General features: G+C 45.6%; 1 protein-coding gene across 1 annotated transcript in view; it reads right to left on the minus strand.

Moving 5' to 3' along the window:
- Trim71 (tripartite motif containing 71) overlaps window positions 1-8,842 on the minus strand; it is a 70,429-nt gene that overhangs the window by 43,308 nt on the left and 18,279 nt on the right. The window lies entirely within an intron of this gene.

Raw genomic sequence — 8,842 nt, forward strand, 5'->3', positions numbered from 1 at the left:
TTTTTTTTTTTTTTTTTTTTTTTTTTTTTTTTTTTTTTGAGAGAGAGAGAGAGAGTTTTTTTTTTAATATTTATTTCTTAGTTTTCGGCGGACACAACATCTTTGTTTGTATGTGGTACTGAGGATGGAACCCGGGCCGCACGCATGCATCCCAGGCGAGCGGCTACCGCTTGAGCCACATCCCCAGCCCTTCACTTCTTAAATACAAAAACATCTTGCTTGGAAAGGAACTGAAGATAAACTCCAAGAACACTTTCGGTCAAAAAGTCAAATGAGCGAGATGGGAGCCGCCTTCAACCTGTGTGCACAATTTGTCCTGGGACCTGGCAATCCCTCCACTTGTGTGCACAATTATGAATGTGTTCTTTCTGGAAAGTATATGCACAGGTGCCAGACTGTCAAGATGGTCCCAGCAAACTGCAAGACCGAGGCCTCGGCAACTTAGTGAGGCCCTAAAGCACATAAGATCCTGTTTCAAAATTTTAAAAGGCTGGGTTGTGGCTCAGTGGGTGAGTGCTCAAGTAACTGCAGCCTAGCAGTACCTGGTTCTTCCCAACCTTATCCATCCAAAATGAGGTCTCTGCAGCTTTCAAATCTAAATTGGAGTACTGGAGTTATCCTGTCCTTAAATCTCCCGTCCCCCCATAGCCCAGGGCCTGTTTCTTGAATTAAAACACAGGAGTACCTAGGGTGTGGTGGTACCTGCTGGGTATCTTAGCTACTCAGGAGGCTTAGAGAGAAAGGATCTCTGTTCCAGGTCAGCCTTGGCAACTGAGAGACCGCATCTTAAAATGACATTTTTGAAAGAGGCTGGTAAAATGGTAAAGTGTCCCTGGGTTCAGTCCCCAGTATCTAATGGGGAGGGGGCGCTTTGAAAAAAATTTTTGAAGTCTCATAACTCCTCCCAGACCCTTGTACTGCAAGGGGACTCACAGTCGGGCGGGGGGGGGGAGGGCTAGGGGGGCTCTGAATTCCATGAGTCTCCATTACTCTGCCCTGGTTCCACATGATGCTTTCTGGGAATCAGCATCCCAGCTGCTCCCAGCTAACCAGGGAATACCACTACCCCCAAAGACCACTTAAGCTTTGCTCCTCAGCCTGTTCCCTGCCCCAGGTGTCTCAACCTGGTGACTGAGACTGAGAGGCATCTGGCATTTAGAAACTGCCTGGGGAAAGAGAAAGTAACCTCTACTTCTACTTCTCAACAAACCTAGGTGCATTTTTGAGCCTCCTTTCTGGAAAAGAAGCATTATTTAGTCACATAAAATGCTGGGGAAGAGGGTGAAGAATTAGCAAAAAACTGCCCCCTTATTTCTGCAGTAAGTAGGACCCTTCCCACAGCCTCATGCCCTGGGAGACAAGTGAGACCAGCTAACTTCTCCAGACACAAGTTTGTGGACCAGACCCTGCAGAACTCCCTTGACAGGATTCCTCTGACCTGCAGAACCCAAGGCAGAGGGAAATGCACCCTACCCTGGGGTGCACAACTGCTGCGACACACCCTGGTTTCATCTCATTGTGTGTAGTATGCCATTTAGATATAGGCAGTGGCTCTCCTTATCTCTAACAAATATGGAATCCAAGGCAAAGAGAGGTGAACTCACACCAAGTGTGATTAGCTGCTCTCAGCCACTCTTGTAGAAACTGCTTCCAAACATGTTATTTCTAAAATGTGCCCTGTTGGAACAGGCAAGGGAAGGGAACAGGGTTCCATGTTGAGAGTCAGCTGAGCCAAGACTCAAGGCAAATTTGGGAAGAGCCAAACCACAGGTGAATCTCTTCAGGGGTCAGCACATTCTTCTGACCCACGAGAAAGGGACAGCCATCAACTGAGCACAGAGCTGAGCTCACAATAAATGCTAGATGTGCACTTGCCAAAGGTCTAAAGGCAAGTCAGGCACTGGGCAGGGTGCTTTCCGTATAGCATTGCAACTTTAAAAAAGTAGAACCATTAAATAAGTACAGCCATTATGGAGCACAGCAGGGAAGTCCCTCAGAAGACTGGAAATAGAATTACTGTATGACCTGACAATTCCACCTCTGGGTATATATTTAAAAGAACTTAAATCAAGCTGGGCACAATTGCACAGGCCTGTAATTCAAGTGCCTGAGAGGCCAGGCGGGTCAAAGTTCCAAGCCAGCCTCAGCAATACAGTGAGACCCCATCTCCAAATAAAAAATAAAAAGGAATGGGCTCCTGGTTCAATCCCCAATACCATTTAAAAAAAAAAAAAAAAAAAGCCTAAATCAGTATGTCAGACATTTGTATTGCAGCATTATTCATAACAACCAAGACACAGAATGAGCATTAAGTGTCCATCAATAGATGAATGAATAAAGAAAATGTGGTATTATGTATGTAGTGTGTGTGTGTGTGTGTATATATAACATAATATATAAACACACACAAAATGCAATACTATTCAGCATTTTTCTGGTACCAGGAATAAAACCCAGGAGCATTTAACTACTGAACCACATCCCCAGCCTCACTTATTTTATATTTAAAACAGGATCTCACCAGTCACAGGGGTGCATGCCTATAATCCCAGCAGCTCAGGAGGCTGGGGCAGGAGGATTGCAAATTCAAAGCCAGCCCAGCCTCAGCAACTTAATGAAGCCCTAAACTAGGTAATTTAAAAAGGGTGGGGGTGTGGGGGTTGGTACGCGTGCTGGAAAAATATCTCAGTAGTTAGGCACCCTTGGGTACAATTCCCAGTTCCCCCTACCTGCCCAAGAAAAGCTGGGGTCTCACTGAGACCCTGAGGCTGACTTTGAACTTGTGATCCTCTTGCCTCAGCTTCCCAAATTGCTGGGATTACAGGTATGAATCATCACATCCAGCCTATTCAGCCTTTTTTTTTTGGGGGGGGGGTGGCGGGGAATTCTATCACATAGGACAACTTCAATAACCCTGGGAGAATACTATGCTAAGAGAAATAACCGAGGTACAGAAAGAGAAACGCTGCATGAATTCACTCATACTAAGAGCTGATCTCATAGGAGCAGAGCAGGATGGTGGTTTCTAGGACCTGGGCAGAGTGGTAGAATGGAGAGGGAGATGTGGGTTAATGGGTCCAAAGTTTCAGTTAAGAAAGGCAGGTTTTCGAAATCTACTGCACAGCAGGCTGACCATAGTTATTCCTCACGTGTTGTTTACTTCAAAATGGCTAAGAGCTGGGCAGAGTAGTATATACCAAGCTGCTTGGGAGACAGAGGCAGAAACATCAGCAACTTAGTGAGCCTGTCTCAAAATACAAAATAAAATACAAAAATAAAATGACATTGTACTGTCATGTGTAACTAATTAAAACAAATTTTTAAATAAATAAATAAAAATAAAATGGACTGGGGGTTATAACTCAGTGGCACAGTGCTTGCCTAGCATGTGTGAGGCCTGGGGTTTGATCGCCACCATCATGGAGGAAGAGGATGACCAAAAAATAAATTTTAAATGTTCTCTGTACCAAAAGTTTCAGTACATGAGGTGATGGATAAGTTAACAAGCTTAACATAATCATTCCAATAAAACTGTACCCCCACAAATATTAAATAATTACTAGAAACTGAAAATTTTTAAAAATGGTTTACGGGTTTTGGTTTCCTACTCAACAACATAATAAATAGGGGCTGGGGATGTGGCTCAAGTGGTAGCGCACTCGCCTAGCATGCATGAGGCACTGGGTTCGATTCTCAGCACCACATAAAAATAAAATAAAGATATTGTGTCCACCTAAAACTAAAAAATATTTTAACCAAAAAAAAAAGTAAATAAATAAATGTACAACCTAATGGACCATAGTCTTCATCTCCATTTTTAACATTGTGGAAACTAAATTTTTGCCCAGGGCACATGGCTGGCTTGCAATTTGACCCAGAAACGTCATGAGAGATTCCAAAGCCTTATTCTCTCACAGGACTGGACACGTTGATATTTTCAAGTCCACAATACATACAACTGGCTTATAATCTCCTACAATGCTCAGTGTACTTAGTATCTCCTGTATTTAAGAAAAGTCTGTGCCTGTGAGTAGCCCCAAAGTCAAGATTCCCCACAAATCTGATGATAGTGTGGAAGGGAAGGGGAGCGGGGGTGTTAACCACACACAGCTGCCACAAGACTGCCCCTGATGTGGTGGTAGGAAATACTCAGCCAGATCAGGAGCACTGAGCCACTGCTTTCTCTTCCATTTCCTTTGACTGCACTTTTTCTGGAGAGTCTTAAATCTTTGCAAAGTGTTTGTGGGCCCAGTACTACATCAAAAGCAGCTTCTGAGCCAAAGGTCCCCAGCATTTTTCCTCAAGTGACCTAGGAGTAAATGGCAGCCCAGGTTTGGTCTCTGAAAACCAATCAAGCTCCGCATTTCAGCTTTGTCTTAAAAATTACTCTACTCCCACACTGGGAATATAACTCAGTTGGTAGACTGCTTGCCTTACCCACATAAGGCCTTGGGTTTGATCCCCAGCACCACACACACGAAAGAATTACTCCCCTCCAAAGAATAGCACCAGAGGTTTCGAAACAATCCTCCAAAGGATCACCTGAGGAGAAGATCTGGGTTTCTTTGGGAGCACTGCAATCATTTACTCTGTCTGACTCAGCAAGGTGTTGGCCACCCTTCTTCTCCCAGAAGCATACAGCTGCTTGGCTGTCCCAAGACTCCCCTGCAAACTCCCAGCATCTCCCCAAGTGCCTGAGCAAGCCCCAAGGGCTCTAAGCCCTCTAGACAGGTACCTGGAAGGACTCCAGGTGGCTCCCGGTTCAGCTCTATTTAGACAGAGAAGAAAGATGCCAAGGTGAGGTGAAATTAGAAGCAGAGACCAGACAAGGCCCCTAACCCAGTTCCTAGCTGCCTTTGTCTATGGTGAAAAGCAGAGCCCTGCATGCAAGGGCTTTGGGAAGTTTCACTCAAATTCAGGCTGAAAACTCCCGGTATTCATTAACCAGTCTAAATTGAATTTTAATCATTATGTCATTAAGTTTTGGGAACTTGCCAGGCACAGTACAGCACACCTGTAATCCCAGCTACTCAGGTGGCTGAGGCAGGAGGATGACAAGTTTGAAGCCAGCCTGGTAACAGCAAGACCTTGTCTCAAAATAAAAAGGACTAGGGATAGAGATGTGGCTCAGTGATAAAGCACAGGGTGGGAGTGGGGGTGGAGGCACAAAAGGTGCTCAGACTCTGCTGTGACCTGAAGTCCCCCTCCCAGGGGGTTTCTCCTAGGGACCAGCATGAAAATCCCCAGAGATACTTATGAAAGATGTAAATCTGAGCCCTGCTCCAGTTGTAGAGAATCAGAATCTCTGTAGAACAGGAAGCCCCAGGGTTAACCAACCCCCCAGATCATTGTTAAAAGGAGGGAAGGCTAATTTTTAAAGACTACACAAAAGAATCAAGAATGAAAGGAGTCATGGGCAAAGACACAGACATAAACCTGTATACCCAGTGACTCACCAGGCTGAAATAGGAGAGACCCAGCCTGGATAATTCAGGGAGACACGGTCCCAAAATTTTTTACAAAGGGGGGGTGGTGTTGAGGATGTAGTTCAGTGGTAGAGTACCCTGGGTTAATCCTCAGTACCACAGGAAAACAAAATAATTACTTCTTCTCCAATAGTTTTTATGACACCTCTTTTTTTTTTTTTAATTTTTCTCATTTAGGCATCTTGAGCCTTAACCAGAATAAGTACAGCACCTGGAGTTATCTGCATAATATTAAATCCAGCAGGGTTTATGGAGCTCCTGCACAAAGAGGCAGTGGGCAGAGAGGACCACATTAATAATCATAGCTGCTTTCTAGGTTGGCTTCTCATCTTCCCAAAAGGCAGCAAAACAGGAGAGAATACTCAGGGAGGTTCCCTCAACTAATGCCCCTTGGGACAACTGGCTCCTCCAGAATGGTACTTGGCCTCGCTGGGCTGCAACAGAAAACCCAGCAGGCTCCAGGATAGGCAGGCACTGGGGGCATTAAGCCTGCTTCCCTGGAAAGATTAAACACAGTTAATTAAAACCCTGCAGAAGGGGAGGCAAGGGGATTAGCTGACAGAGGAAAAGGGGGGGACCTGCTTGCAGAAGAGGTGATGCCTGCCCTGAAGATTTCCTTCCAGAGCTCCTTGGCCGCTAATCAAGATTACAGCCCAGCTATCCACCGAAGGCCATTCTGTGAACCTGTCCCAAGAGCTGCAATCCCCAAGCATTTTTTTTTTTTCCATCAACAACTAAGCTTCCCGGGGGGCTGGGGTACCGCTAAATGGTGAAGTGCTTGTCTAGCACGTGCAAGGCACTGGGTTCGATCTTCAGCACCGATTAAAAATAGCAAAAAAAAACAAAAACTAAGTTTACTGGGTAGTTTATTGCTGTCTTAAAACCCTGGTGATTGGAACAAAGTAAATGGGAGGGGGATCCTCATAGTTAGTATAAAAGCTGCTCAAACCTCAATTATGGTCACCTTAACATTTCTTTTACCCTGTACTACTGCATAAGCCAGAGAGGATAGACTGAAAGCAACAGGAAGCAGAGGGCTCCCTTGGCCTTGGAGGACCAGACCTGATAAAATCAGTCAAACCCAGCTCCAGTACCCAGGCCCCTACTTGGTCTCAAGGTTCCCAGCTGCAAGGGCTCTAGCCACTACACCACCCCAGTAATCCTACAAAGCCTCCCACCCCGCCCCCCAATTACAGAAGACCAAGGGTAACATCACGAAGAGCACTTATTAAGCACCTAACTGCCTCAAGTCCAGGCAAAGATTCACAGGGGCCTGGCCCTTCCCTGGGAGAGGGTCATTTATGATCATTAAGACCAGAGTAAGGCAGGCTCCCAGAGGCCCATAAAACTCCCAGGGAAGGAAGTGGGGATTAACCACTTCCTCCCACCTCTCAAGAAGGGGTTTCAAGCTGTACCAAATTGCAGAATAGTGGGTTCCTGGGAGGGGGGTAGGGAAACATGGATCAGAAGAGCTTACACCTGGCTAAGGCCCTCCCTGCAAGGGGACATGGCTAACCCTGGGGTTTCTCAAACTGCTTTGATTCTTACAGATGAGGACTCTAGTCCTTGCTGCCCAGGCATCTCTGTGAAGCACATCTAAGCAAGTCTCTTTACCCACCCCTTGGCATAGGTCTGGACTCTGTCCAGGAAGGGAGCAAAGAATGCATGAGGATTAGGTTTGTCTGCCAAGGGCTATGATGGCTCAATAATTCTTTTACATACTCAGTCAGACGTGCTGCATCAAACTGTCCCCAGCCTAAACAGTGTGCCACTCTTCATGCTTCACTCTATTTATATATATTTTAGTTGAAGGTGGACACAGTACCTTTATTTATTTGGTTTTACGTGGTGCTGAGGATCAAACCAGGAGCCATCACACATGCTAGGCGAGCGCTTTACCACCAGTCCTTCAGTCTATTTTAATTGAGAAATTATTTCAGCAATTTTTACCCAAATCTTTTTAAAAGCAGCTTATAAAGCAAAACAATTATAAGCAGAAGAAAGCTTAAGTCAAGGGGGGGAAAAAAAACATCCAATGGGACTTGAGCTTCCTAGTAGTCACAGCAAAATGAGAAACTCTCAAAACCAATTATGTCATTATGAAGACATCAGTTTCGGAGAGGGCCAAACATTTTCCCCTGGAGCAATCTACACACACCGTAAAGGAATCTGTAAATTCCCCTCCTGGACAGTCCCAAATGCACAGCCAGAAGCAGGAAGATATGCCAACCTGCACCCAGGAACTTCCCTTCTCCCCATTCTTCAGACCTGTGGAAATCCCTGCTGAAATCAAACAATGGGCAAGCATTCTTTTTCATGCTGGAGAAAAGCAGAGAGAGGTGACCGGAACCTAGTGAGTTCTGGGGTTCAAGTTAGGTGAAGCCCCAAAAACCTCTTGAAAAGGTGACCTCAACCTCTTGTGCCAGGCGCAGTAGTGCATGACTATAATCCTGGAACTCAGGAGGTAGAGATAGAAAGATTCCAAGTTCAAGGCCAGCCTGGACAACTTAGCAGAGAGCCTGTTTTCAACTTTAAAGTGGAGGTGATGGGGTGGGGTCCACACCTGGGGGTGTAGTCCAATGGTAGAGAACTTTGCCTAGCATGCACAAATCCCTGGGTTCATCTATCACCAGTAAAAGGTGCAGAAAGAGAGAAGTGTGGTGGGGGTGGGGAGTCAAGGAGCAGAGGGGAAGGGGTGTTTATTTTGTGTCAGACAAAAGCTAGCTGACATAAGTCCAGCCTATAGGGTGACCGAGAAGGGAGGTCAACAGTCACAGCCAGGCACATACCCTCTTTCATCCCTTCCAAGCCCTGAGAGCTCTCAGGAGCACAGAGACCAGGCTTCAATGGTGCTGGCCACTACGGCCAAGTGATCCACATTCCAAGAGGCAGCCATTCCCGCCCTTTAGGGGGAACAAAGAGCCCAGGGAGGAATTCCTGCTGCTCCAAGCATGTAAGAATGGGTGGTATCCAAACAAAACTGGGCAAAAGCAACCAACCCCCCCCCCCCAAGAGAGGACCCAGGAAGCCCACTCCCTTCCAGGTCCTGACAGAGAAATTAGAAGACCCAAGGAAAAACCTCTAGGCAGATATTAAAAGCTGGACATTATCAACATGGAATGCAATTTGGAGTCTCAAAACGTGAGGGAGCCAAGTTCAGGAGAACAATCTCCATAGAAACAAGCCCAAATCCCTGCATTTAATCATTAACTTTATCTTGAGGGTCTTCTTTGTATTCATGCTATGTACTGGGCTTTTACAGTAACCAATGCAAACACTTTGCTGTCCTTCAAAGCATGGAATGTGGCATTTGTTAGTTTTTTTTTTTTTTTTTTTTTTTTTTTTTTTTTTTTTTT

Source organism: Marmota marmota, unplaced genomic scaffold (assembly GCF_001458135.2).
Source record: "Marmota marmota marmota unplaced genomic scaffold, marMar, whole genome shotgun sequence".
Lineage (NCBI taxonomy): Eukaryota > Metazoa > Chordata > Mammalia > Rodentia > Sciuridae > Marmota > Marmota marmota.